The 25,092-nt window shown below is 46.2% G+C and overlaps 30 non-coding genes across 30 annotated transcripts; all 30 read left to right on the top strand.

Moving 5' to 3' along the window:
- The first annotated feature begins 6,156 nt into the window (after positions 1-6,156).
- TRNAA-AGC (transfer RNA alanine (anticodon AGC)) lies at positions 6,157-6,229 on the top strand. The gene has a single exon. It is a non-coding gene; the product is annotated as a tRNA-Ala (tRNA).
- Positions 6,230-6,581: 352 nt separating this feature from the next.
- Positions 6,582-6,654, top strand: TRNAK-CUU (transfer RNA lysine (anticodon CUU)). The gene has a single exon. It is a non-coding gene; the product is annotated as a tRNA-Lys (tRNA).
- A 612-nt stretch (positions 6,655-7,266) lies between these two features.
- TRNAK-UUU (transfer RNA lysine (anticodon UUU)) lies at positions 7,267-7,339 on the top strand. Its single transcript has one exon. It is a non-coding gene; the product is annotated as a tRNA-Lys (tRNA).
- Positions 7,340-7,964: 625 nt separating this feature from the next.
- Positions 7,965-8,037, top strand: TRNAK-CUU (transfer RNA lysine (anticodon CUU)). Its single transcript has one exon. It is a non-coding gene; the product is annotated as a tRNA-Lys (tRNA).
- A 767-nt stretch (positions 8,038-8,804) lies between these two features.
- On the top strand, positions 8,805-8,877 carry TRNAK-CUU (transfer RNA lysine (anticodon CUU)). Its single transcript has one exon. It is a non-coding gene; the product is annotated as a tRNA-Lys (tRNA).
- Positions 8,878-9,489: 612 nt separating this feature from the next.
- On the top strand, positions 9,490-9,562 carry TRNAK-CUU (transfer RNA lysine (anticodon CUU)). Its single transcript has one exon. It is a non-coding gene; the product is annotated as a tRNA-Lys (tRNA).
- Positions 9,563-9,906: 344 nt separating this feature from the next.
- TRNAA-AGC (transfer RNA alanine (anticodon AGC)) lies at positions 9,907-9,979 on the top strand. Its single transcript has one exon. It is a non-coding gene; the product is annotated as a tRNA-Ala (tRNA).
- Positions 9,980-10,331: 352 nt separating this feature from the next.
- Positions 10,332-10,404, top strand: TRNAK-CUU (transfer RNA lysine (anticodon CUU)). Its single transcript has one exon. It is a non-coding gene; the product is annotated as a tRNA-Lys (tRNA).
- Positions 10,405-11,016: 612 nt separating this feature from the next.
- Positions 11,017-11,089, top strand: TRNAK-UUU (transfer RNA lysine (anticodon UUU)). The gene has a single exon. It is a non-coding gene; the product is annotated as a tRNA-Lys (tRNA).
- A 625-nt stretch (positions 11,090-11,714) lies between these two features.
- TRNAK-CUU (transfer RNA lysine (anticodon CUU)) lies at positions 11,715-11,787 on the top strand. The gene has a single exon. It is a non-coding gene; the product is annotated as a tRNA-Lys (tRNA).
- Positions 11,788-12,554: 767 nt separating this feature from the next.
- TRNAK-CUU (transfer RNA lysine (anticodon CUU)) lies at positions 12,555-12,627 on the top strand. The gene has a single exon. It is a non-coding gene; the product is annotated as a tRNA-Lys (tRNA).
- Positions 12,628-13,239: 612 nt separating this feature from the next.
- TRNAK-UUU (transfer RNA lysine (anticodon UUU)) lies at positions 13,240-13,312 on the top strand. The gene has a single exon. It is a non-coding gene; the product is annotated as a tRNA-Lys (tRNA).
- Positions 13,313-13,656: 344 nt separating this feature from the next.
- On the top strand, positions 13,657-13,729 carry TRNAA-AGC (transfer RNA alanine (anticodon AGC)). The gene has a single exon. It is a non-coding gene; the product is annotated as a tRNA-Ala (tRNA).
- A 350-nt stretch (positions 13,730-14,079) lies between these two features.
- On the top strand, positions 14,080-14,152 carry TRNAK-CUU (transfer RNA lysine (anticodon CUU)). Its single transcript has one exon. It is a non-coding gene; the product is annotated as a tRNA-Lys (tRNA).
- Positions 14,153-14,764: 612 nt separating this feature from the next.
- Positions 14,765-14,837, top strand: TRNAK-CUU (transfer RNA lysine (anticodon CUU)). The gene has a single exon. It is a non-coding gene; the product is annotated as a tRNA-Lys (tRNA).
- Positions 14,838-15,181: 344 nt separating this feature from the next.
- Positions 15,182-15,254, top strand: TRNAA-AGC (transfer RNA alanine (anticodon AGC)). Its single transcript has one exon. It is a non-coding gene; the product is annotated as a tRNA-Ala (tRNA).
- A 352-nt stretch (positions 15,255-15,606) lies between these two features.
- TRNAK-CUU (transfer RNA lysine (anticodon CUU)) lies at positions 15,607-15,679 on the top strand. The gene has a single exon. It is a non-coding gene; the product is annotated as a tRNA-Lys (tRNA).
- A 756-nt stretch (positions 15,680-16,435) lies between these two features.
- TRNAK-CUU (transfer RNA lysine (anticodon CUU)) lies at positions 16,436-16,508 on the top strand. The gene has a single exon. It is a non-coding gene; the product is annotated as a tRNA-Lys (tRNA).
- A 754-nt stretch (positions 16,509-17,262) lies between these two features.
- Positions 17,263-17,335, top strand: TRNAK-CUU (transfer RNA lysine (anticodon CUU)). The gene has a single exon. It is a non-coding gene; the product is annotated as a tRNA-Lys (tRNA).
- A 612-nt stretch (positions 17,336-17,947) lies between these two features.
- TRNAK-CUU (transfer RNA lysine (anticodon CUU)) lies at positions 17,948-18,020 on the top strand. The gene has a single exon. It is a non-coding gene; the product is annotated as a tRNA-Lys (tRNA).
- Positions 18,021-18,364: 344 nt separating this feature from the next.
- Positions 18,365-18,437, top strand: TRNAA-AGC (transfer RNA alanine (anticodon AGC)). The gene has a single exon. It is a non-coding gene; the product is annotated as a tRNA-Ala (tRNA).
- A 352-nt stretch (positions 18,438-18,789) lies between these two features.
- Positions 18,790-18,862, top strand: TRNAK-CUU (transfer RNA lysine (anticodon CUU)). Its single transcript has one exon. It is a non-coding gene; the product is annotated as a tRNA-Lys (tRNA).
- A 756-nt stretch (positions 18,863-19,618) lies between these two features.
- Positions 19,619-19,691, top strand: TRNAK-CUU (transfer RNA lysine (anticodon CUU)). Its single transcript has one exon. It is a non-coding gene; the product is annotated as a tRNA-Lys (tRNA).
- A 756-nt stretch (positions 19,692-20,447) lies between these two features.
- TRNAK-CUU (transfer RNA lysine (anticodon CUU)) lies at positions 20,448-20,520 on the top strand. The gene has a single exon. It is a non-coding gene; the product is annotated as a tRNA-Lys (tRNA).
- A 754-nt stretch (positions 20,521-21,274) lies between these two features.
- On the top strand, positions 21,275-21,347 carry TRNAK-CUU (transfer RNA lysine (anticodon CUU)). Its single transcript has one exon. It is a non-coding gene; the product is annotated as a tRNA-Lys (tRNA).
- A 612-nt stretch (positions 21,348-21,959) lies between these two features.
- On the top strand, positions 21,960-22,032 carry TRNAK-CUU (transfer RNA lysine (anticodon CUU)). The gene has a single exon. It is a non-coding gene; the product is annotated as a tRNA-Lys (tRNA).
- A 344-nt stretch (positions 22,033-22,376) lies between these two features.
- Positions 22,377-22,449, top strand: TRNAA-AGC (transfer RNA alanine (anticodon AGC)). Its single transcript has one exon. It is a non-coding gene; the product is annotated as a tRNA-Ala (tRNA).
- Positions 22,450-22,801: 352 nt separating this feature from the next.
- On the top strand, positions 22,802-22,874 carry TRNAK-CUU (transfer RNA lysine (anticodon CUU)). The gene has a single exon. It is a non-coding gene; the product is annotated as a tRNA-Lys (tRNA).
- A 756-nt stretch (positions 22,875-23,630) lies between these two features.
- On the top strand, positions 23,631-23,703 carry TRNAK-CUU (transfer RNA lysine (anticodon CUU)). The gene has a single exon. It is a non-coding gene; the product is annotated as a tRNA-Lys (tRNA).
- Positions 23,704-24,315: 612 nt separating this feature from the next.
- On the top strand, positions 24,316-24,388 carry TRNAK-CUU (transfer RNA lysine (anticodon CUU)). The gene has a single exon. It is a non-coding gene; the product is annotated as a tRNA-Lys (tRNA).
- The last annotated feature ends 704 nt before the right edge of the window (positions 24,389-25,092 follow it).

Here is a 25,092-nt window from a genome sequence, read left to right as displayed (position 1 = left end):
GACCAAGGACAGAGCCCGGGGTGGGGAGGCCGCCCTCCCCGGGCCCTCAGGGGCCCTAGCCACTGCTCCTGAACCCAGCCAAGCAAGGGGAGGCTCCCCGGGAACAACGGAACCCATTCCTAGGCCCTTGGCAGTGCGGTAGGCTGGGAGACAGGGACCAGGGCCGGAGCACCCGACCCGGGGCCCGCCCTGGCCCCTGGACCGAGCCGGGGCTCCCAAGCCCGGAGGTGCATGGGACGCCTCCCCGGTCCCTCCGGACCCCGTCCCGGGCACCCTGCCACGCAGCAGGACCAAGAACAGAGCCCGGGGTGGGGAGGCCGCCCTCCCCGGGCCCTCAGGGGCCCTAGCCACTGCTCCTGAACCCAGCCAAGCAAGGGGAGGCTCCCCGGGAACAACGGAACCCATTCCTAGGCCCTTGGCAGTGCGGTAGGCTGGGAGACAGGGACCAGGGCCGGAGCACCCCACCCGGGGCCCGCCCGGGCCCCTGGACCCAGCCGGGGCTCCCAAGCCCGGAGGCGCATGGGACGCCTCCCCGGACCCATGGAGCCCGTCCTGGGCATTGAGCCATGCCGTTGGCCTGGAGATGGGTGCCCCGGACGCCCGGGGGAGGTCTGTCTGGGACACATGGAGCCCGTCCTGGGCATTGAACCATGCCGTTGGCCTGGAGAAGGGAGCCCCGGGCGCCCGGGGGAGGACTGCCCGGTACCCGTGGAGCCCTTCCCGGGTACTTTGCAACGCCGTTGGCCTCCTGGAGATGGGTGCCCCAAACGCCCGGGGGGTGGGCTGCCCGGGACCCGTGGAGCCCATCCTGGGCACTCTGACCTGCTGTTGGCCCGGGGGAGGGACCCCAGACGACCGGGACCCGTGGAGCCCGTCCTTGGCACTCTGACAAGCCGTTGGCCCGGGGAAGGGAGCCCCAGACGACCGGGACCTGTGGAGCCCGTCCTGGGCACTCCTGTATGCCGTTGGCCCGGGGAAGGGAGCCCCGGATGTCCGGGACCCGTGGAGCCCGTCCTGGGCACTCCTGTATGCCGTTGGCCCGGGGAAGGGAGCCCCGGACGTCCGGGACCCGTGGAGCCCGTCCTGGGCACTCTGAAATGCTTTGGCCCGGGGAAGGGAGCCCCGGACACCCGGGGGGGAGGACTGCCCGGGACCTGTGGAACTCGTCCTGGGCACTCTGACATGCCGCTGGCCCGGGGAAGGGTGCCCCGGATGCCCGGGGCCCGTGGAGCCCGTGCTGGGCACTCTGACAAGCCGTTGGCCCGGGGAAGGGAGACCTGGACGCCCGGAACCCGTGGAGCCCGTCCTGGGCACTCTGAAATGCTTTGGCCCGGGGAAGGGAGCCCCGGACGCCCGGGGGAGGACTGCCCGGGACCCGTGGAACTGGTCCTGGGCACTCTGACATGCCGCTGGCCCGGGGAAGGGTGCCCCGGATGACCGGGGCCCGTGGAGCCCGTCCTGGGCACTCTGACATGCCGCTGGCCCGGGGAAGGGAGCCCCGGACGCCTGGGGCCCGTGGAGCCCGTCCCGGGCACTCTGCCATGCCGTCAGCCTGGATGGAGCCCCGAACGCCCGGGGGGGGGCGAAGGCCCGGGACGCATGGAGCCTGTCCCGGGCACTCTGCCATGCCGTCGGCCTGGATGGAGCACCGGACGCCCGGGGGACGACTGCCCAAGAGCCATGGAGCCCGTCCTGGGCAATTTGACATGCAGTTGGCCTGGAGGAAGGAAGCTCCGGGTGGCCTAGGGAGGTGTTGCCCAGGCATATCCCATCTGGTCCCCATGGCAGAGAACCACCAACCCTGGAGGGGTGTCCGGGCATACCCTGCCCCATAGTAATCCGGAGGCAAATTACCCCCCTTTCTTGCAATCTGTGCACGCGAGGTGACAGAGGGGACCCAAGGCGTGAAAGAACCCGACCTCATGGAGCCCTCGCTGGGATCCGGGAGGCGAATGGCACCTCATTAAGACTTCCAGGGAAGTTCGGCCATCTGGTCCCCCCATAGGAAAGCGTTGCGGGCGACCAGATGCCCGAGGGGATCCGGGCGACCAGATGGCCGAGAGAATCCGGGCGACCAGATGGCTGGGCATGGAGGTGAAGCCGCCTGGACTCTTCCCCACCCCGTCCCCGTCCCGGGACGAATGCCCGGGACGCATGGAGCCCGTCCTGGCCACTTGACGTCCCGTCCTGGGCATTGAACCATGCCGTCGGCCTGGAGAAGGGAGCCCCCGGACGCCCGGGGGAGGACTGCCCGGTACCCGTGGAGCCCTTCCCGGGTACTTTGCAACGCCGTTGGCCTCCTGGAGATGGGTGCCCCAGATGCCCGGGGGTGGGCTGCCCGGGACCCATGGAGCCCGTCCTGGGCACTTTTACATGCCGTCGGCCTGGAGGTGGGTGCCCTGGACGCCCGGGGGAGGCCTGCCCGGGACCCGTGGAGCCCCTCCCGGGTACTTTGCCAATGCCGTTTGCCTCATGGAGATGGGTGCCCCGGACGCCCGGGGGAGAACTGCCCGGTACCCGTGGAGTCCTTTCCGGGTACTTTGCAACGCCGTTGGCCTCCTGGAGATATGTGCCCCGAACGCCCGGGGGGAGGGCTGTCCAGGGCCCATGGAGCCCGTCCTGGGCACTGTGACATGCCGTCGGCCTGGAGGTGGGAGCCCCGGACGCCCGGGGGAAGGCTGCCCGGGACCCGTGGAGCCCTTCCCGGGTACTTTGCCATCCCGTTGGCCTCCTGGAGATGGGTGCCCCGGACGCCCGGGGGAGGTCTGTCCGGGGCCCATGGAGCCCGTCCTGGGCAGTGTGACATGCCGTCGGCCTAAAGGTGGGAGCCCCGGACACCCGGGGGAAGGCTGCCCGGGACCCGTTGAGCCCGTCCCGGGTACTTTGCCGTCCCGTTGACCTCCTGGAGATGGGTGCCCCGGACGCCCGGGGGAGGTCTGTCCGGGGCCCATGGAGCCCATCCTGGGCAGTGTGACATGCCGTCGGCCTAAAGGTGGGAGCCCCGGACGCCCGGGGGAAGGCTGCCCGGGACCCGTGGAGCCCTTCCCGGGTACTTTGCCATCCCGTTGGCCTCATGGAGATGGGTGCCCCGGACGCCCAGGGGAGGTCTGTCCGGGACACGTGGAGCCCGTCCTGGGCATTGAGCCATGCCGTTGGCCCGGAGAATGGAGCCCCCAGACGCCCGGGGGAGGTGTTGCCCAGGCATATCTCATCTGGTCCCCCGGGCAGAGAACCACCAGCCCTGGAGAGGTGTCCGGGCGTACCCTGCCCCTAGTAATCCGGAGGGAAATTACCCCCCTTTCTTGCAATCCGTGCACGCGAGGTGACAGAGGGGACCCAAGGCGTAAAAGAACCCGACCTCATGGAGCCCTAGCTGGGATCCAGGAGCCGAATGGCACCTCATCGGGACTTCCAGGGAAGCCCGGCCATCTGGTCGCCCCATTGGAAAGCATCGCGGGCGACCAGAGGGCCGGGATCGAAAGGACTCCCAGCTCCCCATCCATCCCAAGCCTTCGCGGTAGGGTTCCTGACTGCCTGCCCACGCAAGGCAGGGCTCTTGGACCCCGGCTGGGCCTCAGGCGCAGGTTGGACCACCGGAGCTCTAGGGCCCGGACGACCTGGGGGAGGAATGCCCGGGACCCGTGGAGGCTGTCCTGGGTACTTTGACATGCCGTCGGCCTGGAGGTGGGTGCCCCGGACGCCCCGGGGGAAGGTGCCCGGGACCCATGGAGCCCGTCCTGGGTACTTTGACATTCCGTCGGCCTGGAGGTGGGAGCCCCGGACGCCCGGGGGGAGGTCTGCCCGGGACCCATGGAGCCCGTCCTGGGTACTTTGCCAATGCCGTTGGCCTCATGGAGATGGGTGCCCCGGACGCCCGGGGGACGAATGCCCGGGACGCATGGAGCCCGTCCTGGGCACTTTTCCATGCCTTCGGCCTGGAGCCCCCAGACACCCAGGGGAGGACCACCGTGAAAACCATGGAGCCCGACCCGGGCACTCTGCCATACCGTCAGCCTAGATGGAGCCCCGGACGCCCAGGGGACGAATGCCCGGGACGCATGGAGCCCGTCCTGGGCACTTTTCAATGCCGTCAGCCTGGATGGAGCCCCGGACGCCCGGGGGACGACTGCCCAGGAGCCATGGAGCCCGTCCTGGGCAATTTGACATGCAGTTGGCCTGGAGGAAGGAAGCCCCGGGTGGCCTAGGGAGGTGTTGCCCAGGCATAGCCCATCTGGTCCCCATGGCAGAGAACCACCAGCCTCGGAGGGGTGTCCGGGCGTACCCTTCTCCCTAGTAATCCGGAGGAAAATTACCCCCTTTTCTTGTAATCTGTGCACGCGAGGTGACAGAGGGGACCCAAGGCGCGAATGTACCCAACCTCCTGGAGCCCTCGCTGGGATCCGGGCGGCGAATGGCACCTCATCGGGACTTCCAGGGAAGTTCGGCCATCTGGTCGCCCCATAGGAAAGCGTTGCGGGCGACCAGATGCCCGAGGGGATCCGGGCGACCAGATGGCCGAGGGAATCTGGTCGATCAGATGGCTGGACACGGAAGTGAAGCCGCCTGGACTCTCCCGACCCTGTCCCCGTCCCCGTGCCCGTGCCCGTGCCCGGGACGCATGGAGCCCGTCCTGGGCACTTTTCCATGCCTTCGGCCTGGAGCCCCCAGACACCCAGGGGAGGACCACCGTGAAAGCCATGGAGCCCGACCCGGGCACTCTGCCATGCCGTCGGCCTGGATGGAGCCCCGGACGCCCGGGGGACAAATGCCCGGGACGCATGGAGCCCGTCCTGGGCACTTTTCCATGCCTTCGGCCTGGAGCGCCCCGACACCCTGGGGAGGACCACCCTGGAAACCATGGAGCCCGACCCGGGCACTCTGCCATGCCGTCGGCCTGGATGGAGCCCCGGACGCCCGGGGGACAAATGCCCAGGACGCATGGAGCCCGTCCTGGGTACTTTTCCATGCCGTCGGCCAGGAGCCCCCTGACACCCAGGGGAGGACCACCGTGAAAACCATGGAGCCCGACCCGGGCACTCTGCCATACCGTCAGCCTGGATGTAGCCCCGGACGCCCGGGGGACGAATGCCCGGGACGCATGGAGCCCGTCCCGGGCACTCTGCCATGCCGTCCCGACAAATTCGTACGGACTCCTAACCTTACGACACGGATCGGAATCGAGCCCTCTCTGACCCAGCAGTTTCAGGCGCCCGGGGGACGAATGCCCGGGACGCATGGAGCCCGACCCGGGCACACTGCCTTGCCGCCGGCCTGGATGGAGCCCCGGACGCCCGGGGGACGAATGCCCGGGACGCATGGAGCCCGTCCCGGGCACTCTGCCATGCCGTCGGCCTGGATGGAGCCCCGGACGCCCGGGGGACGACTGCCCAAGAGCCATGGAGCCCATCCCGGGCACTCTGCCATGCCGTCCCGACAAATTCGTACGGACTCCTAACCTTCCGACACGGATCGGAATCGAGCCCTTTCTGACCCAGCAGATTTCAGGTTGATTTGCTATATACTTTACGTACGATTTTATGGGGGCCGATTCCGATCCGGTACGTAAAAGCAAATACTACCGACATGTCGGACAACCACGTACACCCAGGGGATAGGACTGCCCGGGTCACATGGACCCCGTCCTGGGCACTCTGATCTGCCGCCGGCGCCGGGGATCGAACCGTGATCACCAGATGGGGATATCCCAAAAATCTGGCATGGATACGGCCCGCCAGGACAGGTTTGGGCACCCCTGCGGTAGAGCATGAGACTCTTAATCTCAGGGTCGTGGGTTCGAGCCCCACGTTGGGCGAAAACTAAATATTTTTGCAGGATTATTGCATTGGATCTCATAATATGGCAATTAATCTTGCATTAGACATGCAATAACTCCCAAAAATTGTATATCTTTGGTTTCCCATTGGTGGGAAATGTAACTTCAAGATTAGGTAGGGCATTAGTCTAGATTAACATACAGCGATATTACTCCTATTCAAGCACTAAACAGGCCAACCTGAACTGTAAAACATCCCCTAAGTGGAGGTAAGGCATCAGTTAGGAGTGAACTGAACACTCATGTAATGGGCAATTTGATGTCAAATAAAGTGTGGAAGGCATTAACATTACTTTTGAAATGGTATTCTGAGGGAGCACACAGGGGAATTAGCTCAAATGGTAGAGCGCTCGCTTAGCATGCGAGAGGTAGCGGGATCGATGCCCGCATTCTCCATTCTAAAATGTACATACATTTTATTTTTAACGTGTCATTGCCAAGCTTGTTGCATAGTAAGAACAGATAAATCACAGATGGCTTTCATATATGGTCACATCATAACAACTAAAGGGGTTTTATCAAAAGGGTTTAGGTATTCGTTAGCTTGTGAGAGCAATTTGAGTTCTTATGCAATCTCACAATGACATTTCCACAACTTCCATTTCAATTTTGTCTCCTTTTACTTGACACTCTGTCCACTGAGGGATCTATAAATGATAAGTTCCTTGAAAAACAAGAGTTGAGGAATATCCAGGAACTGGTTTTCTTAATGAAAAACGATCAGTTTGCATTCTACTTTAAAGAGGGAGCCCGGCTAGCTCAGTCGGTAGAGCATGAGACTCTTAATCTCAGGGTCGTGGGTTCGAGCCCCACGTTGGGCGAAAACAAGTAATTTTTGCAGGATTATTGCATTGGATCTCATAATATGGCAATTAATCTTGCATTAGACATGCAATAACTCCCAAAAATTGTATATCTTTGGTTTCCCATTGGTGGGAAATGTAACTTCAAGATTAGGTAGGGCATTAGTCAGCGATATTACTCCTATTCAAGTACTAAACAGGCCAACCTGAACTGTAAAACATCCCCTAAGTGGAGGTAAGGCATCAGTTAGGAGTGAACTGAACACTCATGTAATGGGCAATTTGACGTCAAATAAAGTGTCGTAGGCATTAACATTACTTTTGAAATGTTATTCTGAGGGAGCACACAGGGGAATTAGCTCAAATGGTAGAGCGCTCGCTTAGCATGCGCGAGGTAGCGGGATTGATGCCCGCATTCTCCATTCTAAAATGTACATACATTTTATTTTTAACTTGTCATTGCCAAGCTTGTTGCATAGTAAGAACAGATAAATCACAGATGGCTTTCATATATGGTCCACTGAGGGATCTATAAATGATAAGTTCCTTGAAAAACAAGAGTTGAGGAATATCCAGGAACTGGTTTTCTTAATGAAAAACGATCAGTTTGCATACTACTTTAAAGAGGGAGCCCGGCTAGCTCAGTCGGTAGAGCATGAGACTTTTAATCTCAGGGTCGTGGGTTCGAGCCCCACGTTGGGCGAAAACGAGTAATTTTTGCAGGATTATTGCATTGGATCTCATAATATGGCAATTAATCTTGCATTAGACATGCAATAACTCCCAAAAATTGTATATCTTTGGTTTCCCATTGGTGGGAAATGTAACTTCAAGATTAGGTAGGGCATTAGTCTAGATTAACATACAGCGATATTACTCCTATTCAAGTACTAAACAGGCCAACTTGAACTGTAAAACATCCCCTAAGTGGAGGTAAGGCATCAGTTAGGAGTGAACTGAACACTCATGTAATGGGCAATTTGACGTCAAATAAAGTGTCGTAGGCATTAACATTACTTTTGAAATGTTATTCTGAGGGAGCACACAGGGGAATTAGCTCAAATGGTAGAGCGCTCGCTTAGCATGCGAGAGGTAGCGGGATTGATGCCCGCATTCTCCATTCTAAAATGTACATACATTTTATTTTTAACTTGTCATTGCCAAGCTTGTTGCATAGTAAGAACAGATAAATCACAGATGGCTTTCATATATGGTCCACTGAGGGATCTATAAATGATAAGTTCCTTGAAAAACAAGAGTTGAGGAATATCCAGGAACTGGTTTTCTTAATGAAAAACGATCAGTTTGCATACTACTTTAAAGAGGGAGCCCGGCTAGCTCAGTCGGTAGAGCATGAGACTCTTAATCTCAGGGTCGTGGGTTCGAGCCCCACGTTGGGCGAAAACGAGTAATTTTTGCAGGATTATTGCATTGGATCTCATAATATGGCAATTCATCTTGCATTAGACATGCAATAACTCCCAAAAATTGTATATCTTTGGTTTCCCATTGGTGGGAAATGTAACTTCAAGATTAGGTAGGGCATTAGTCTAGATTAACATACAGCGATATTACTCCTATTCAAGTACTAAACAGGCCAACCTGAACTGTAAAACATCCCCTAAGTGGAGGTAAGGCATCAGTTAGGAGTGAACTGAACACTCATGTAATGGGCAATTTGACGTCAAATAAAGTGTGGAAGGCATTAACATTACTTTTGAAATGTTATTCTGAGGGAGCACACAGGGGAATTAGCTCAAATGGTAGAGCGCTTGCTTAGCATGCGAGAGGTAGCGGGATCGATGCCCGCATTCTCCATTCTAAAATGTACATACATTTTATTTTTAACTTGTCATTGCCAAGCTTGTTGCATAGTAAGAACAGATAAATCACAGATGGCTTTCATATATGGTCACATCATAACAACTAAAGGGGTTTTATCAAAAGGGTTTAGGTATTCGTTAGCTTGTGAGAGCAATTTGAGTTCTTATGCAATCTCACAATGACATTTCCACAACTTCCATTTCAATTTTGTCTCATTTTACTTGACACTGTCCACTGAGGGATCTATAAATGATAAGTTCCTTGAAAAACAAGAGTTGAGGAATATCCAGGAACTGGTTTTCTTAATGAAAAACGATCAGTTTGCATTCTACTTTAAAGAGGGAGCCCGGCAAGCTCAGTCGGTAGAGCATGAGACTCTTAATCTCAGGGTCGTGGGTTCGAGCCCCACGTTGGGCGAAAACTAGTATTTTTTGCAGGATTATTGCATCGGATCTCATAATATGGCAATTAATCTTGCATTAGACATGCAATAACTCCCAAAAATTGTATATCTTTGATTTCTCATTGGTGGGAAATGTAACTTCAAGATTAGGTAGGGCATTAGTCAGCGATATTACTCCTATTCAAGTACTAAACAGGCCAACCTGAACTGTAAAACATCCCCTAAGTGGAGGTAAGGCATCAGTTAGGAGTGAACTGAACACTCATGTAATGGGCAATTTGACGTCAAATAAAGTGTCGTAGGCATTAACATTACTTTTGAAATGTTATTCTGAGGGAGCACACAGGGGAATTAGCTCAAATGGTAGAGCGCTCGCTTAGCATGCGAGAGGTAGCGGGATTGATGCCCGCATTCTCCATTCTAAAATGTACATACATTTTATTTTTAACTTGTCATTGCCAAGCTTGTTGCATAGTAAGAACAGATAAATGACAGATGGCTTTCATATATGGTCCACTGAGGGATCTATAAATGATAAGTTCCTTGAAAAACAAGAGTTGAGGAATATCCAGGAACTGGTTTTCTTAATGAAAAACAATCAGTTTGCATACTACTTTAAAGAGGGAGCCCGGCTAGCTCAGTCGGTAGAGCATGAGACTCTTAATCTCAGGGTCGTGGGTTCGAGCCCCACGTTGGGCGAAAACGAGTAATTTTTGCAGGATTATTGCATTGGATCTCATAATATGGCAATTAATCTTGCATTAGACATGCAATAACTCCCAAAAATTGTATATCTTTGGTTTCCCATTGGTGGGAAATGTAACTTCAAGATTAGGTAGGGCATTAGTCTAGATTAACATACAGCGATATTACTCCTATTCAAGTACTAAACAGGCCAACCTGAACTGTAAAACATCCCCTAAGTGGAGGTAAGGCATCAGTTAGGAGTGAACTGAACACTCATGTAATGGGCAATTTGACGTCAAATAAAGTGTGGAAGGCATTAACATTACTTTTGAAATGTTATTCTGAGGGAGCACACAGGGGAATTAGCTCAAATGGTAGAGCGCTCGCTTAGCATGCGAGAGGTAGCGGGATCGATGCCCGCATTCTCCATTCTAAAATGTACATACATTTTATTTTTAACTTGTCATTGCCAAGCTTGTTGCATAGTAAGAACAGATAAATCACAGATGGCTTTCATATATGGTCACATCATAACAACTAAAGGGGTTTTATCAAAAGGGTTTAGGTATTCGTTAGCTTGTGAGAGCAATTTGAGTTCTTATGCAATCTCACAATGACATTTCCACAACTTCCATTTCAATTTTGTCTCCTTTTACTTGACACTCTGTCCACTGAGGGATCTATAAATGATAAGTTCCTTGAAAAACAAGAGTTGAGGAATATCCAGGAACTGGTTTTCTTAATGAAAAACCATCAGTTTGCATTCTACTTTAAAGAGGGAGCCCGGCTAGCTCAGTCGGTAGAGCATGAGACTCTTAATCTCAGGGTCGTGGGTTCGAGCCCCACGTTGGGCGAAAACAAGTAATTTTTGCAGGATTATTGCATTGGATCTCATAATATGGCAATTAATCTTGCATTAGACATGCAATAACTCCCAAAAATTGTATATCTTTGGTTTCCCATTGGTGGGAAATGTAACTTCAAGATTAGGTAGGGCATTAGTCAGCGATATTACTCCTATTCAAGTACTAAACAGGCCAACCTGAACTGTAAAACATCCCCTAAGTGGAGGTAAGGCATCAGTTAGGAGTGAACTGAACACTCATGTAATGGGCAATTTGACGTCAAATAAAGTGTCGTAGGCATTAACATTACTTTTGAAATGTTATTCTGAGGGAGCACACAGGGGAATTAGCTCAAATGGTAGAGCGCTCGCTTAGCATGCGCGAGGTAGCGGGATTGATGCCCGCATTCTCCATTCTAAAATGTACATACATTTTATTTTTAACTTGTCATTGCCAAGCTTGTTGCATAGTAAGAACAGATAAATCACAGATGGCTTTCATATATGGTCCACTGAGGGATCTATAAATGATAAGTTCCTTGAAAAACAAGAGTTGAGGAATATCCAGGAACTGGTTTTCTTAATGAAAAACGATCAGTTTGCATACTACTTTAAAGAGGGAGCCCGGCTAGCTCAGTCGGTAGAGCATGAGACTTTTAATCTCAGGGTCGTGGGTTCGAGCCCCACGTTGGGCGAAAACGAGTAATTTTTGCAGGATTATTGCATTGGATCTCATAATATGGCAATTAATCTTGCATTAGACATGCAATAACTCCCAAAAATTGTATATCTTTGGTTTCCCATTGGTGGGAAATGTAACTTCAAGATTAGGTAGGGCATTAGTCTAGATTAACATACAGCGATATTACTCCTATTCAAGTACTAAACAGGCCAACTTGAACTGTAAAACATCCCCTAAGTGGAGGTAAGGCATCAGTTAGGAGTGAACTGAACACTCATGTAATGGGCAATTTGACGTCAAATAAAGTGTCGTAGGCATTAACATTACTTTTGAAATGTTATTCTGAGGGAGCACACAGGGGAATTAGCTCAAATGGTAGAGCGCTCGCTTAGCATGCGAGAGGTAGCGGGATTGATGCCCGCATTCTCCATTCTAAAATGTACATACATTTTATTTTTAACTTGTCATTGCCAAGCTTGTTGCATAGTAAGAACAGATAAATCACAGATGGCTTTCATATATGGTCCACTGAGGGATCTATAAATGATAAGTTCCTTGAAAAACAAGAGTTGAGGAATATCCAGGAACTGGTTTTCTTAATGAAAAACGATCAGTTTGCATACTACTTTAAAGAGGGAGCCCGGCTAGCTCAGTCGGTAGAGCATGAGACTCTTAATCTCAGGGTCGTGGGTTCGAGCCCCACGTTGGGCGAAAACGAGTAATTTTTGCAGGATTATTGCATTGGATCTCATAATATGGCAATTCATCTTGCATTAGACATGCAATAACTCCCAAAAATTGTATATCTTTGGTTTCCCATTGGTGGGAAATGTAACTTCAAGATTAGGTAGGGCATTAGTCTAGATTAACATACAGCGATATTACTCCTATTCAAGTACTAAACAGGCCAACCTGAACTGTAAAACATCCCCTAAGTGGAGGTAAGGCATCAGTTAGGAGTGAACTGAACACTCATGTAATGGGCAATTTGACGTCAAATAAAGTGTGGAAGGCATTAACATTACTTTTGAAATGTTATTCTGAGGGAGCACACAGGGGAATTAGCTCAAATGGTAGAGCGCTTGCTTAGCATGCGAGAGGTAGCGGGATCGATGCCCGCATTCTCCATTCTAAAATGTACATACATTTTATTTTTAACTTGTCATTGCCAAGCTTGTTGCATAGTAAGAACAGATAAATCACAGATGGCTTTCATATATGGTCACATCATAACAACTAAAGGGGTTTTATCAAAAGGGTTTAGGTATTCGTTAGCTTGTGAGAGCAATTTGAGTTCTTATGCAATCTCACAATGACATTTCCACAACTTCCATTTCAATTTTGTCTCATTTTACTTGACACTGTCCACTGAGGGATCTATAAATGATAAGTTCCTTGAAAAACAAGAGTTGAGGAATATCCAGGAACTGGTTTTCTTAATGAAAAACGATCAGTTTGCATTCTACTTTAAAGAGGGAGCCCGGCAAGCTCAGTCGGTAGAGCATGAGACTCTTAATCTCAGGGTCGTGGGTTCGAGCCCCACGTTGGGCGAAAACTAGTATTTTTTGCAGGATTATTGCATCGGATCTCATAATATGGCAATTAATCTTGCATTAGACATGCAATAACTCCCAAAAATTGTATATCTTTGATTTCTCATTGGTGGGAAATGTAACTTCAAGATTAGGTAGGGCATTAGTCAGCGATATTACTCCTATTCAAGTACTAAACAGGCCAACCTGAACTGTAAAACATCCCCTAAGTGGAGGTAAGGCATCAGTTAGGAGTGAACTGAACACTCATGTAATGGGCAATTTGACGTCAAATAAAGTGTCGTAGGCATTAACATTACTTTTGAAATGTTATTCTGAGGGAGCACACAGGGGAATTAGCTCAAATGGTAGAGCGCTCGCTTAGCATGCGAGAGGTAGCGGGATTGATGCCCGCATTCTCCATTCTAAAATGTACATACATTTTATTTTTAACTTGTCATTGCCAAGCTTGTTGCATAGTAAGAACAGATAAATCACAGATGGCTTTCATATATGGTCCACTGAGGGATCTATAAATGATAAGTTCCTTGAAAAACAAGAGTTGAGGAATATCCAGGAACTGGTTTTCTTAATGAAAAACGATCAGTTTGCATACTACTTTAAAGAGGGAGCCCGGCTAGCTCAGTCGGTAGAGCATGAGACTTTTAATCTCAGGGTCGTGGGTTCGAGCCCCACGTTGGGCGAAAACGAGTAATTTTTGCAGGATTATTGCATTGGATCTCATAATATGGCAATTAATCTTGCATTAGACATGCAATAACTCCCAAAAATTGTATATCTTTGGTTTCCCATTGGTGGGAAATGTAACTTCAAGATTAGGTAGGGCATTAGTCTAGATTAACATACAGCGATATTACTCCTATTCAAGTACTAAACAGGCCAACCTGAACTGTAAAACATCCCCTAAGTGGAGGTAAGGCATCAGTTAGGAGTGAACTGAACACTCATGTAATGGGCAATTTGACGTCAAATAAAGTGTGGAAGGCATTAACATTACTTTTGAAATGTTATTCTGAGGGAGCACACAGGGGAATTAGCTCAAATGGTAGAGCGCTCGCTTAGCATGCGAGAGGTAGCGGGATCGATGCCCGCATTCTCCATTCTAAAATGTACATACATTTTATTTTTAACTTGTCATTGCCAAGCTTGTTGCATAGTAAGAACAGATAAATCACAGATGGCTTTCATATATGGTCACATCATAACAACTAAAGGGGTTTTATCAAAAGGGTTTAGGTATTCGTTAGCTTGTGAGAGCAATTTGAGTTCTTATGCAATCTCACAATGACATTTCCACAACTTCCATTTCAATTTTGTCTCCTTTTACTTGACACTGTCCACTGAGGGATCTATAAATGATAAGTTCCTTGAAAAACAAGAGTTGAGGAATATCCAGGAACTGGTTTTCTTAATGAAAAACGATCAGTTTGCATTCTACTTTAAAGAGGGAGCCCGGCAAGCTCAGTCGGTAGAGCATGAGACTCTTAATCTCAGGGTCGTGGGTTCGAGCCCCACGTTGGGCGAAAACTAGTATTTTTTGCAGGATTATTGCATCGGATCTCATAATATGGCAATTAATCTTGCATTAGACATGCAATAACTCCCAAAAATTGTATATCTTTGATTTCCCATTGGTGGGAAATGTAACTTCAAGATTAGGTAGGGCATTAGTCAGCGATATTACTCCTATTCAAGTACTAAACAGGCCAACCTGAACTGTAAAACATCCCCTAAGTGGAGGTAAGGCATCAGTTAGGAGTGAACTGAACACTCATGTAATGGGCAATTTGACGTCAAATAAAGTGTCGTAGGCATTAACATTACTTTTGAAATGTTATTCTGAGGGAGCACACAGGGGAATTAGCTCAAATGGTAGAGCGCTCGCTTAGCATGCGAGAGGTAGCTGGATTGATGCCCGCATTCTCCATTCTAAAATGTACATACATTTTATTTTTAACTTGTCATTGCCAAGCTTGTTGCATAGTAAGAACAGATAAATCACAGATGGCTTTCATATATGGTCCACTGAGGGATCTATAAATGATAAGTTCCTTGAAAAACAAGAGTTGAGGAATATCCAGGAACTGGTTTTCTTAATGAAAAACGATCAGTTTGCATACTACTTTAAAGAGGAAGCCCGGCTAGCTCAGTCGGTAGAGCATGAGACTCTTAATCTCAGGGTCGTGGGTTCGAGCCCCACGTTGGGCGAAAACGAGTAATTTTTGCAGGATTATTGCATTGGATCTCATAATATGGCAATTAATCTTGCATTAGACATGCAATAACTCCCAAAAATTGTATATCTTTGGTTTCCCATTGGTGGGAAATGTAACTTCAAGATTAGGTAGGGCATTAGTCTAGATTAACATACAGCGATATTACTCCTATTCAAGTACTAAACAGGCCAACCTGAACTGTAAAACATCCCCTAAGTGGAGGTAAGGCATCAGTTAGGAGTGAACTGAACACTCATGTAATGGGCAATTTGACGTCAAATAAAGTGTGGAAGGCATTAACATTACTTTTGAAATGTTATTCTGAGGGAGCACACAGGGGAATTAGCTCAAATGGTAGAGCGCTCGCTTAGCATGCGAGAGGTAGCGGGATCGATGCCCGCATTCTCCATTCTAAAATGTACATACATTTTATTTTTAACTTGTCATTGCCAAGCTTGTTGCATAGTAAGAACAGATAAATCACAGATGGCTTTCATATATGGTCACATCATAACAACTAAAGGGGTTTTATCAAAAGGGTTTAGGTATTCGTTAGCTTGTGAGAGCAATTTGAGTTCTTATGCAATCTCACAATGACATTTCCACAACTTCCATTTCAATTTTGTCTCCTTTTACTTGACACTCTGTCCACTGAGGGATCTATAAATGATAAGTTCCTTGAAAAACAAGAGTTGAGGAATATCCAGGAACTGGTTTTCTTAATGAAAAACAATCAGTTTGCATTCTACTTTAAAGAGGGAGCCCGGCTAGCTCAGTCGGTAGAGCATGAGACTCTTAATCTCAGGGTCGTGGGTTCGAGCCCCACGTTGGGTGAAAACGAGTAATTTTTGCAGGATTATTGCATTGGATCTCATAATATGGCAATTAATCTTGCATTAGACTTGCAATAACTCCCAAAAATTGTATATCTTTGGTTTCCCATTGGTGGGAAATGTAACTTCAAGATTAGGTAGGGCATTAGTCAGCGATATTACTCCTATTCAAGTACTAAACAGGCCAACCTGAACTGTAAAACATCCCCTAAGTGGAGGTAAGGCATCAGTTAGGAGTGAACTGAACACTCATGTAATGGGCAATTTGACGTCAAATAAAGTGTCGTAGGCATTAACATTACTTTTGAAATGTTATTCTGAGGGAGCACACAGGGGAATTAGCTCAAATGGTACAGCGCTCGCTTAGCATGCGAGAGGTAGCGGGATTGATGCCCGCATTCTCCATTCTAAAATGTACATACATTTTATTTTTAACTTGTCATTGCCAAGCTTGTTGCATAGTAAGAACAGATAAATCACAGATGGCTTTCATATATGGTCACATCATAACAACTAAAGGGGTTTTATCAAAAGGGCTTAGGTATTCGTTAGCTTGTGAGAGCAATTTGAGTTCTTATGCAATCTCACAATGACATTTCCACAACTTCCATTTCAATTTTGTCTCCTTTTACTTGACACTCTGTCCACTGAGGGATCTATAAATGATAAGTTCCTTGAAAAACAAGAGTTGAGGAATATCCAGGAACTGGTTTTCTTAATGAAAAACAATCAGTTTGCATTCTACTTTAAAGAGGGAGCCCGGCTAGCTCAGTCGGTAGAGCATGAGACTCTTAATCTCAGGGTCGTGGGTTCGAGCCCCACGTTGGGTGAAAACGAGTAATTTTTGCAGGATTATTGCATTGGATCTCATAATATGGCAATTAATCTTGCATTAGACTTGCAATAACTCCCAAAAATTGTATATCTTTGGTTTCCCATTGGTGGGAAATGTAACTTCAAGATTAGGTAGGGCATTAGTCAGCGATATTACTCCTATTCAAGTACTAAACAGGCCAACCTGAACTGTAAAACATCCCCTAAGTGGAGGTAAGGCATCAGTTAGGAGTGAACTGAACACTCATGTAATGGGCAATTTGACGTCAAATAAAGTGTGGAAGGCTTTAACATTACTTTTGAAATGTTATTCTGAGGGAGCACACAGGGGAATTAGCTCAAATGGTAGAGCGCTTGCTTAGCATGCGAGAGGTAGCGGGATCGATGCCCGCATTCTCCATTCTAAAATGTACATACATTTTATTTTTAACTTGTCATTGCCAAGCTTGTTGCATAGTAAGAACAGATAAATCACAGATGGCTTTCATATATGGTCACATCATAACAACTAAAGGGGTTTTATCAAAAGGGTTTAGGTATTTGTTAGCTTGTGAGAGCAATTTGAGTTCTTATGCAATCTCACAATGACATTTCCACAACTTCCATTTCAATTTTGTCTCATTTTACTTGACACTGTCCACTGAGGGATCTATAAATGATAAGTTCCTTGAAAAACAAGAGTTGAGGAATATCCAGGAACTGGTTTTCTTAATGAAAAACGATCAGTTTGCATTCTACTTTAAAGAGGGAGCCCGGCAAGCTCAGTCGGTAGAGCATGAGACTCTTAATCTCAGGGTCGTGGGTTCGAGCCCCACGTTGGGCGAAAACTAGTATTTTTTGCAGGATTATTGCATCGGATCTCATAATATGGCAATTAATCTTGCATTAGACATGCAATAACTCCCAAAAATTGTATATCTTTGGTTTCCCATTGGTGGGAAATGTAACTTCAAGATTAGGTAGGGCATTAGTCAGCGATATTACTCCTATTCAAGTACTAAACAGGCCAACCTGAACTGTAAAACATCCCCTAAGTGGAGGTAAGGCATCAGTTAGGAGTGAACTGAACACTCATGTAATGGGCAATTTGACGTCAAATAAAGTGTCGTAGGCATTAACATTACTTTTGAAATGTTATTCTGAGGGAGCACACAGGGGAAGTAGCTCAAATGGTAGAGCGCTCGCTTAGCATGCGAGAAGTAGCGGGATTGATGCCCGCATTCTCCATTCTAAAATGTGCATACATTTTATTTTTAACTTGTCATTGCCAAGCTTGTTGCATAGTAAGAACAGATAAATCACAGATGGCTTTCATATATGGTCCACTGAGGGATCTATAAATGATAAGTTCCTTGAAAAACAAGAGTTGAGGAATATCCAGGAACTGGTTTTCTTAATGAAAAACGATCAGTTTGCATACTATTTTAAAGAGGGAGCCCGGCTAGCTCAGTCGGTAGAGCATGAGACTCTTAATCTCAGGGTCGTGGGTTCAAGCCCCACATTGGGCGAAAACGAGTAATTTTTGCAGGATTATTGCATTGGATCTCATAATATGGCAATTAATCTTGCATTAGACATGCAATAACTCCCAAAAATTGTATATCTTTGGTTTCCCATTGGTGGGAAATGTAACTTCAAGATTAGGTAGGGCATTAGTCTAGATTAACATACAGCGATATTACTCCTATTCAAGTACTAAACAGGCCAACCTGAACTGTAAAACATCCCCTAAGTGGAGGTAAGGCATCAGTTAGGAGTGAACTGAACACTCATGTAATGGGCAATTTGACGTCAAATAAAGTGTGGAAGGCATTAACATTACTTTTGAAATGTTATTCTGAGGGAGCACACAGGGGAATTAGCTCAAATGGTAGAGCGCTCGCTTAGCATGCGAGAGGTAGCGGGATCGATGCCCGCATTCTCCATTCTAAAATGTACATACATTTTATTTTTAACTTGTCATTGCCAAGCTTGTTGCATAGTAAGAACAGATAAATCACAGATGGCTTTCATATATGGTCACATCATAACAACTAAAGGGGTTTTATCAAAAGGGTTTAGGTATTTGTTAGCTTGTGAGAGCAATTTGAGTTCTTATGCAATCTCACAATGACATTTCCACAACTTCCATTTCAATTTTGTCTCCTTTTACTTGACACTCTGTCCACTGAGGGATCTATAAATGATAAGTTCCTTGAAAAACAAGAGTTGAGGAATATCCAGGAACTGGTTTTCTTAATGAAAAACAATCAGTTTGCATTCTACTTTAAAGAGGGAGCCCGGCTAGCTCAGTCGGTAGAGCATGAGACTCTTAATCTCAGGGTCGTGGGTTCGAGCCCCACGTTGGGTGAAAACGAGTAATTTTTGCAGGATTATTGCATTGGATCTCATAATATGGCAATTAATCTTGCATTAGACTTGCAATAACTCCCAAAAATTGTATATCTTTGGTTTCCCATTGGTGGGAAATGTAACTTCAAGATTAGGTAGGGCATTAGTCAGCGATATTACTCCTATTCAAGTACTAAACAGGCCAACCTGAACTGTAAAACATCCCCTAAGTGGAGGTAAGGCATCAGTTAGGAGTGAACTGAACACTCATGTAATGGGCAATTTGACGTCAAATAAAGTGTCGTAGGCATTAACATTACTTTTGAAATGTTATTCTGAGGGAGCACACAGGGGAATTAGCTCAAATGGTACAGCGCTCGCTTAGCATGCGAGAGGTAGCGGGATTGATGCCCGCATTCTCCATTCTAAAATGTACATACATTTTATTTTTAACTTGTCATTGCCAAGCTTGTTGCATAGTAAGAACAGATAAATCACAGATGGCTTTCATATATGGTCACATCATAACAACTAAAGGGGTTTTATCAAAAGGGCTTAGGTATTCGTTAGCTTGTGAGAGCAATTTGAGTTCTTATGCAATCTCACAATGACATTTCCACAACTTCCATTTCAATTTTGTCTCCTTTTACTTGACACTCTGTCCACTGAGGGATCTATAAATGATAAGTTCCTTGAAAAACAAGAGTTGAGGAATATCCAGGAACTGGTTTTCTTAATGAAAAACAATCAGTTTGCATTCTACTTTAAAGAGGGAGCCCGGCTAGCTCAGTTGGTAGAGCATGAGACTCTTAATCTCAGGGTCGTGGGTTCGAGCCCCACGTTGGGTGAAAACGAGTAATTTTTGCAGGATTATTGCATTGGATCTCATAATATGGCATTTAATCTTGCATTAGACTTGCAATAACTCCCAAAAATTGTATATCTTTGGTTTCCCATTGGTGGGAAATGTAACTTCAAGATTAGGTAGGGCATTAGTCAGCGATATTACTCCTATTCAAGTACTAAACAGGCCAACCTGAACTGTAAAACATCCCCTAAGTGGAGGTAAGGCCTCAGTTAGGAGTGAACTGAACACTCATGTAATGGGCAATTTGACGTCAAATAAAGTGTCGTAGGCATTAACATTACTTTTGAAATGTTATTCTGAGGGAGCACACAGGGGAATTAGCTCAAATGGTAGAGCGCTCGCTTAGCATGCGAGAGGTAGCGGGATTGATGCCCGCATTCTCCATTCTAAAATGTACATACATTTTATTTTTAACTTGTCATTGCCAAGCTTGTTGCATAGTAAGAACAGATAAATCACAGATGGCTTTCATATATGGTCACATCATAACAACTAAAGGGGTTTTATCAAAAGGGTTTAGGTATTCGTTAGCTTGTGAGAGCAATTTGAGTTCTTATGCAATCTCACAATGACATTTCCACAACTTCCATTTCAATTTTGTCTCCTTTTACTTGACACTCTGTCCACTGAGGGATCTATAAATGATAAGTTCCTTGAAAAACAAGAGTTGAGGAATATCCAGGAACTGGTTTTCTTAATGAAAAACAATCAGTTTGCATTCTACTTTAAAGAGGGAGCCCGGCTAGCTCTGTTGGTAGAGCATGAGACTCTTAATCTCAGGGTCGTGGGTTCGAGCCCCACGTTGGGCGAAAACGAGTAATTTTTGCAGGATTATTGCATTGGATCTCATAATATGGCAATTAATCTTGCATTAGACATGCAATAACTCCCAAAAATTGTATATCTTTGGTTTCCCATTGGTGGGAAATGTAACTTCAAGATTAGGTAGGGCATTAGTCAGCGATATTACTCCTATTCAAGTACTAAACAGGCCAACCTGAACTGTAAAACATCCCCTAAGTGGAGGTAAGGCATCAGTTAGGAGTGAACTGAACACTCATGTAATGGGCAATTTGACGTCAAATAAAGTGTGGAAGGCTTTAACATTACTTTTGAAATGTTATTCTGAGGGAGCACACAGGGGAATTAGCTCAAATGGTAGAGCGCTTGCTTAGCATGCGAGAGGTAGCGGGATCGATGCCCGCATTCTCCATTCTAAAATGTACATACATTTTATTTTTAACTTGTCATTGCCAAGCTTGTTGCATAGTAAGAACAGATAAATCACAGATGGCTTTCATATATGGTCACATCATAACAACTAAAGGGGTTTTATCAAAAGGGTTTAGGTATTTGTTAGCTTGTGAGAGCAATTTGAGTTCTTATGCAATCTCACAATGACATTTCCACAACTTCCATTTCAATTTTGTCTCATTTTACTTGACACTGTCCACTGAGGGATCTATAAATGATAAGTTCCTTGAAAAACAAGAGTTGAGGAATATCCAGGAACTGGTTTTCTTAATGAAAAACGATCAGTTTGCATTCTACTTTAAAGAGGGAGCCCGGCAAGCTCAGTCGGTAGAGCATGAGACTCTTAATCTCAGGGTCGTGGGTTCGAGCCCCACGTTGGGCGAAAACTAGTATTTTTTGCAGGATTATTGCATCGGATCTCATAATATGGCAATTAATCTTGCATTAGACATGCAATAACTCCCAAAAATTGTATATCTTTGATTTCCCATTGGTGGGAAATGTAACTTCAAGATTAGGTAGGGCATTAGTCAGCGATATTACTCCTATTCAAGTACTAAACAGGCCAACCTGAACTGTAAAACATCCCCTAAGTGGAGGTAAGGCATCAATTAGGAGTGAACTGAACACTCATGTAATGGGCAATTTGACGTCAAATAAAGTGTCGTAGGCATTAACATTACTTTTGAAATGTTATTCTGAGGGAGCACACAGGGGAATTAGCTCAAATGGTAGAGCGCTCGCTTAGCATGCGAGAGGTAGCGGGATTGATGCCCGCATTCTCCATTCTAAAATGTACATACATTTTATTTTTAACTTGTCATTGCCAAGCTTGTTGCATAGTAAGAACAGATAAATCACAGACGGCTTTCATATATGGTCCACTGAGGGATCTATAAATGATAAGTTCCTTGAAAAACAAGAGTTGAGGAATATCCAGGAACTGGTTTTCTTAATGAAAAACGATCAGTTTGCATACTACTTTAAAGAGGGAGCCCGGCTAGCTCAGTCGGTAGAGCATGAGACTCTTAATCTCAGGGTCGTGGGTTCGAGCCCCACGTTGGGCGAAAACGAGTAATTTTTGCAGGATTATTGCATTGGATCTCATAATATGGCAATTAATCTTGCATTAGACATGCAATAACTCCCAAAAATTGTATATCTTTGGTTTCCCATTGGTGGGAAATGTAACTTCAAGATTAGGTAGGGCATTAGTCTAGATTAACATACAGCGATATTACTCCTATTCATGTACTAAACAGGCCAACCTGAACTGTAAAACATCCCCTAAGTGGAGGTAAGGCATCAGTTAGGAGTGAACTGAACACTCATGTAATGGGCAATTTGACGTCAAATAAAGTGTGGAAGGCATTAACATTACTTTTGAAATGTTATTCTGAGGGAGCACACAGGGGAATTAGCTCAAATGGTAGAGCGCTCGCTTAGCATGCGAGAGGTAGCGGGATCGATGCCCGCATTCTCCATTCTAAATTGTACATACATTTTATTTTTAACTTGTCATTGCCAAGCTTGTTGCATAGTAAGAACAGATAAATCACAGATGGCTTTCATATATGGTCACATCATAACAACTAAAGGGGTTTTATCAAAAGGGTTTAGGTATTCGTTAGCTTGTGAGAGCAATTTGAGTTCTTATGCAATCTCACAATGACATTTCCACAACTTCCATTTCAATTTTGTCTCCTTTTACTTGACACTCTGTCCACTGAGGGATCTATAAATGATAAGTTCCTTGAAAAACAAGAGTTGAGGAATATCCAGGAACTGGTTTTCTTAATGAAAAACAATCAGTTTGCATTCTACTTTAAAGAGGGAGCCCGGCTAGCTCAGTCGGTAGAGCATGAGACTCTTAATCTCAGGGTCGTGGGTTCGAGCCCCACGTTGGGTGAAAACGAGTAATTTGTGCAGGATTATTGCATTGGATCTCATAATATGGCAATTAATCTTGCATTAGACTTGCAATAACTCCCAAAAATTGTATATCTTTGGTTTCCCATTGGTGGGAAATGTAACTTCAAGATTAGGTAGGGCATTAGTCAGCGATATTACTCCTATTCAAGTACTAAACAGGCCAACCTGAACTGTAAAACATCCCCTAAGTGGAGGTAAGGCATCAGTTAGGAGTGAACTGAACACTCATGTAATGGGCAATTTGACGTCAAATAAAGTGTCGTAGGCATTAACATTACTTTTGAAATGTTATTCTGAGGGAGCACACAGGGGAATTAGCTCAAATGGTAGAGCGCTCGCTTAGCATGCGAGAGGTAGCGGGATTGATGCCCGCATTCTCCATTCTAAAATGTACATACATTTTATTTTTAACTTGTCATTGCCAAGCTTGTTGCATAGTAAGAACAGATAAATCACAGATGGCTTTCATATATGGTCACATCATAACAACTAAAGGGGTTTTATCAAAAGGGTTTAGGTATTCGTTAGCTTGTGAGAGCAATTTGAGTTCTTATGCAATCTCACAATGACATTTCCACAACTTCCATTTCAATTTTGTCTCCTTTTACTTGACACTCTGTCCACTGAGGGATCTATAAATGATAAGTTCCTTGAAAAACAAGAGTTGAGGAATATCCAGGAACTGGTTTTCTTAATGAAAAACAATCAGTTTGCATTCTACTTTAAAGAGGGAGCCCGGCTAGCTCAGTCGGTAGAGCATGAGACTCTTAATCTCAGGGTCGTGGGTTCGAGCCCCACGTTGGGCGAAAACGAGTAATTTTTGCAGGATTATTGCATTGGATCTCATAATATGGCAATTAATCTTGCATTAGACATGCAATAACTCCCAAAAATTGTATATCTTTGGTTTCCCATTGGTGGGAAATGTAACTTCAAGATTAGGTAGGGCATTAGTCAGCGATATTACTCCTATTCAAGTACTAAACAGGCCAACCTGAACTGTAAAACATCCCCTAAGTGGAGGTAAGGCATCAGTTAGGAGTGAACTGAACACTCATGTAATGGGCAATTTGACGTCAAATAAAGTGTCGTAGGCATTAACATTACTTTTGAAATGTTATTCTGAGGGAGCACACAGGGGAATTAGCTCAAATGGTAGAGCGCTCGCTTAGCATGCGAGAGGTAGCGGGATTGATGCCCGCATTCTCCATTCTAAAATGTACATACATTTTATTTTTAACTTGTCATTGCCAAGCTTGTTGCATAGTAAGAACAGATAAATCACAGATGGCTTTCATATATGGTCCACTGAGGGATCTATAAATGATAAGTTCCTTGAAAAACAAGAGTTGAGGAATATCCAGGAACTGGTTTTCTTAATGAAAAACGATCAGTTTGCATACTACTTTAAAGAGGGAGCCCGGCTAGCTCAGTCGGTAGAGCATGAGACTCTTAATCTCAGGGTCGTGGGTTCGAGCCCCACGTTGGGCGAAAACGAGTAATTTTTGCAGGATTATTGCATTGGATCTCATAATATGGCAATTAATCTTGCATTAGACATGCAATAACTCCCAAAAATTGTATATCTTTGGTTTCCCATTGGTGGGAAATGTAACTTCAAGATTAGGTAGGGCATTAGTCAGCGATATTACTCCTATTCAAGTACTAAACAGGCCAACCTGAACTGTAAAACATCCCCTAAGTGGAGGTAAGGCATCAGTTAGGAGTGAACTGAACACTCATGTAATGGGCAATTTGACGTCAAATAAAGTGTCGTAGGCATTAACATTACTTTTGAAATGTTATTCTGAGGGAGCACACAGGGGAATTAGCTCAAATGGTAGAGCGCTCGCTTAGCATGCGAGAGGTAGCGGGATTGATGCCCGCATTCTCCATTCTAAAATGTACATACATTTTATTTTTAACTTGACATTGCCAAGCTTGTTGCATAGTAAGAACAGATAAATCACAGATGGCTTTCATATATGGTCACATCATAACAACTAAAGGGGTTTTATCAAAAGGGTTTAGGTATTCGTTAGCTTGTGAGAGCAATTTGAGTTCTTATGCAATCTCACAATGACATTTCCACAACTTCCATTTCAATTTTGTCTCCTTTTACTTGACACTCTGTCCACTGAGGGATCTATAAATGATAAGTTCCTTGAAAAACAAGAGTTGAGGAATATCCAGGA

Source organism: Lissotriton helveticus, chromosome 1_2 (genome assembly GCF_964261635.1).
Source record: "Lissotriton helveticus chromosome 1_2, aLisHel1.1, whole genome shotgun sequence".
NCBI classification, from domain to species: Eukaryota; Metazoa; Chordata; class Amphibia; order Caudata; family Salamandridae; genus Lissotriton; species Lissotriton helveticus.
The sequence above is the reverse complement of the archived record's forward strand: the minus strand, read 5'-3'. Positions and strand labels throughout refer to the sequence as shown.